At 45.0% G+C, this 4621-nt stretch overlaps 1 non-coding gene across 1 annotated transcript; it reads left to right on the top strand.

Moving 5' to 3' along the window:
• The first annotated feature begins 904 nt into the window (after positions 1-904).
• On the top strand, positions 905-1096 carry LOC121170614. Its single transcript, XR_005886033.1, has one exon. It is a non-coding gene; the product is annotated as a U2 spliceosomal RNA (small nuclear RNA).
• Positions 1097-4621: the final 3525 nt, after the last annotated feature.

Here is a 4621-nt window from a genome sequence, read left to right as displayed (position 1 = left end):
AATCTGATACTAAAAAGGTTGTCACAAAAAGCAGAAACGTGTCAGCTAAGTGGAGTAGGGCAGGCAAGAAGAAAGGAAATGGGAGGGGCTGTCCTTTTAGTTTCCATGCTGGAGAGATTCCAATTCAAGTTGACAGGAAGGTCAAGTCTGAAGAAGGAATAGGAAGCTGTGCGATTAAGATAAGAGAGTGAACTCTTCTCTAAGAGCCATTTGCTACAAAAAGAAAATTTGGATAGGTAATGTGTTTCTAGATTTCTCCCTCCTACCGACCTCTCTTCTTATCTCTTTTATGTTAAATGAATCCAAATCTAAGATGTTATTGAAACAACAGAATACATTGAAGCAGTTCCTTTGAGAGCCAAGCTTTGCAGACTTCCTCAACTCTATACAACTTCCAGTGGGTTATAATGGCCACAGAAAGTTAGGATTGCCAAAGGAAAAGTGTGGATTGCTCGCACTGCTGGGTTATATGTTAACCGCGCTCATCTCCTTCCCGTGACTTGCTCGTTGGATCTCAGCTCCTTGGCAATGTTTTCACACCCCAAATTTGGCCTTCCCTCAATTTATTGTTTTCCACCAAAGTTCTTCTACAGAAACACGGCTTGGAAAATCCAGCACTACGTGTTTTTAAAGTCAAGATGATAGAGGATTTAAGTGGTTGATGCTTCAACAGTGCCCCCCAGCATCAAGTAGATACATGAGAGGAGTTTTTGTTTGTTTGTTTGTATATTGTTTTGTTGTTTTTCTTTAATCACCAAAGGTAAGTTTTGGAGGAAAATAAGAAAGACTTAAGGAAGTGTGTTCCAGGAATCCGGTTTTACATTGGCATAAAAAAAAATCAAATTGTGTGTTCAGCAGCTTTACTCGTCCAGTTTCAAAACAGTGAAGGAAGTATTGCTTTATAATCGCTTCTTGGCCTTTTGGCTAAGATCAAGTGTAATATTGCTTTACAAATTGTTCACACATATCTCTTACAGAACCACCTCATTTCCCATAACTCGTGGCTTAATCCTTGGCTCACTTGCTGATTCCATGGCTACACCTGCTTCTAACAACTCCAGTGAATCCTGTGGGCTGTGTGAGAAGCATTGTAATACTACCCCGTCTTCCTCATACTTCTCCCTTTGAAAAATATTAAGCATTCTGTAGAGTCAAAAGAAAAAAACAAAAACAGAGAGGAAAAGAGAACTCTCATCAGCTGATTCACTCCTCAAATGTCTGCACAGCCAGAGCCAGAGCAGGGCCAAAGCTGGGAGCAGGCACTCGATCCAGGTGTACCCTGTGGGTGGCAGGGAGCCACCGCCATTGCTCCCAAGGACCGCATCAGCAGGCAGCTGGAGTCCGGAGCTAGAGACAGGTATTCAATCCAAACACCCTGAGGTTGGACATGTAACTTAACCAGTAGGCCAAACACCCACTCTCATTTTTTTTTTTAAGTTGGAAAGGCAGATCAGATTTGTGGAGAGAAAGGGAGACAGAAAGATCTTACTTTCACTGGTTTACTCTCCTAATGGCTGCAATAGTTGGAGCTGAGCTGATCTGAAACCAGGAGCCAGGAGTTTCTTTCAGGTTTCTCACGTGGGTGCAGGGTCCCAAGACTTTGGAACATCCTCTACTGTTATTCCAGGCCATAAGCAGGGAGCTAAAAGGGAAATGGAGAAGCTAGGACACAATCCAGTTCCCATATGGGATCCTGGCACTTGCAAGGTGAATGACTATGTAGTCATTGAACCATCAGGCTGAGCTCCATGTGTTATTTTTTTGTTGTTGGCATTGTTTGCCAAGCATTCCTAAGGATGCAACAGAAGACCCAAGTCATGTGGGAAGTCTGGAAAAGAGATGCAAATTCCGGCGTTCACATTCTTGCCTTTTTCCACTGCACCGTGCCAACTCTCCGGACCTAACGAGGTGCTTTCCAGGCTGTGGTCTTTTGGTTTGATAACTGTTCATGGTCCTAATTCCAGACTCCCCAGTGAAGGTCTCACAGAGAGCCCCTTCTAGCTGGGTTTAATTCCAGTCATTGGTTCCCCTGGGCACCATTCCTCAACCAGTTGTTGGCTCTTTAAGTATCTGTTCTTGACTTCCCAGAGTATCTGGCCTGTCTGCACGGCCACATCTGCAGGTTCCTCCCGAATCCGGAACTCGTGAGCGATGTGCCGCGTTCATTCCTTATTATTTGTGTTAGGTTTCTATTCCCCTGTAGAGATTGGGTTGAAATCACATATTTTTTTCCAAGAGAAGAAGCTGAAACGTTGGCAGGGGCAGCTCTTTGATGGTGGTTGTAATCCTAAAATGGTGTGTTTCTCTCCACAGACACAAGGGAGCCGGGATCTTCCTGTTGCTGGCAGCCATTCCCCAAAAGGCACCAAGTGGGGTTCTACAATTTTAGTTTTTAACTTTTAAATTATATTTATTTTTAAAGATCTATTTATTTTTATTGGAAAGTCAGTTATACATAGAGAAGAAAAATCTTCCATCCTCTAATTCACTACCCAAGTGGCTGCAATGGCCGGAGCTGAGCTGATCCGAAGCCAGGAGTCAGGAGTTTATTACGGGTCTCCTATGCAGTGCAGGGTCCCAAGGCTTTGGACATTTCTCCACTGTTTTCCCAGGCCACAGCAGGGAGCTGGGTGGGGAATGGAGCAGCCAGTACACGAATCAGTGCCTGTATGGGATCCTGGCTCTTGCAAGGTGAGAATTTAGTCACTAGGCTGTTGCACTGGGCCCAACAAGTTTAGTTTTCACTTGTTTGAGAGAGAGTGATATCACATCCACAAGTCCACTCCCCAAACATTTGCAACAACTGGTGCTGAGCCAGGAGGCAGGAACTCAATCCAGGTCTCCCATGAGGGTAGCAAGGATTTCCACCACTGGGTTCATCACCCACTGCTTCCTAGTGTCTATATTAACAAGAGGCTGGAATTGGGAGTCAGAGTCAGGAATTAAACCCAAGCACTATGGTGTGGGCAACTTAACTTGTAGTTTAACTGTTAGGCTAAGTACTTCAGGACCCCACAGTTTCTGCTGGTTGCAATGGTAGGGTGGATAAGGCTAAATCAGGAGCCAAAAACTCCATCTGGGTCTCTTCTGTGGGTGTCAGGGACCCAAATACTTCAGGTATTTTCTGCTTCCTTCTAAGGTGCTTTAGCAGGAAGCAGAGCAGCTGAGATTTGAGCTGTCACTCTGATATGGGATGCAGGCCTCACAAGTGGCAGTTTAACCCCTGTGCTACAACCCGAGCTCCAGTTTAGTCCAATACCCGCAATCACTGCCTCGAGTTAGCAGCAGACTCCACAGAATGGTAAGTCTGCAGTCGCTTTGATTGCCAGTTGCAAGTCCTGAGTTGTGGTCCATGCTTCTGACCAACCAGCTCTCCATCAGGGACTTCCACATCCCTTTCTTCTGATTTGATTACTGATTTGAATGGCTCACAGACCTCAGGAAGACTCTTTCCTTACTAACTGCTTTTTTATGATGGATATGGATGGCCCCAGGTGAAAGGGACAAGAGGGTTCTCAGGGTTGGCTCTTCCGTCTTGTGGATGTATCACCTTCCTGACATGTGGACCCATTCACCAGTCTGGAAGCTTATCATTTGAGGGGTTTGGTGAAGGTTTCATTGGATAACAGGAGGAATCCCATCCCCCACCCTTGGGGATTAACTGAATCTCCAGCCCTTTTGGCCTCCCTGAAAACATCAACACAGCTCAGGTTTTTCCAGGGACTAGCCACATCCTGAAACCATCCAGGGAATCCTAAGGGTGTTAGGAGCTCCGGCAGGAACTGGGGACAAAGAGCAGATACCAGCACAATAGAGGTCCCCCATCAGTCAGGAAATGACACGGGTTTCAGGCTCTGTGCCACGAACCAGCACGTAGACCAAATTTATACTTATTACATCATACCACCACACATGGACTCAAGGCCTTCCAATAGTCCTTGCTCCTCAATCCCACGGTCATAGTCTCCATGTACTTTCAAATGGAATGTAATAAAATTGGAGTCTCTCCAGTGGCAGAGAAATTGCTAATTTAAAAATAATATAAGACATTGTTCTGAGAATGGGACCCAGGTTATATTTTTAAATTTATTTTTGTTTATTTGAAAGGCAGAATGAGAGAGAGACTCTTTCCACCATCCCAAATAGAATAACTTAATCTGCTATGCCACAGTACTGGTCCCTACGTCCTAGCTTCTTAAATGTAGTTTTATGAGCCCTGTGCAATACCCTAATGGCTAAATCCTTGCCTTGTATGCACCAAGATCCCATGTGGATACTGGTTTGTATCCCAGCTGCTCCACTTTCCATCCAGCTCCTGCTTGTAACCTGGGAAGACAGTACAGGACAACCCAAAGCCTTGGGATCCTGTACCCGTGTGGGAGACCCGGAAGAAGCTCCTAACTCCAGGTTTCAGATCAACTCAGCTCTGGCTGTTACGGCCACTTGAGGAGTGAACCAGTGGACAGAAGATCTTTGTCTCTCCTCTCTGGAAGTCTTTCCAAGAAAAATAAATAAATCTTAAGAAAAATGTAATTTACTATCCACAATGTTCAAGTTCATTGGCAAAAGAGAAAGTTATGTAAACATTTGGGAGGGGAGGCAGCATTGTGGCACAGCAGGT

Source organism: Ochotona curzoniae, unplaced genomic scaffold, assembly GCF_017591425.1.
Source record: "Ochotona curzoniae isolate NIBS_2020 unplaced genomic scaffold, NIBS_Ocur_1.0 scaffold_2453, whole genome shotgun sequence".
Classification (NCBI taxonomy): domain Eukaryota; kingdom Metazoa; phylum Chordata; class Mammalia; order Lagomorpha; family Ochotonidae; genus Ochotona; species Ochotona curzoniae.
The sequence above is the reverse complement of the archived record's forward strand: the minus strand, read 5'-3'. Positions and strand labels throughout refer to the sequence as shown.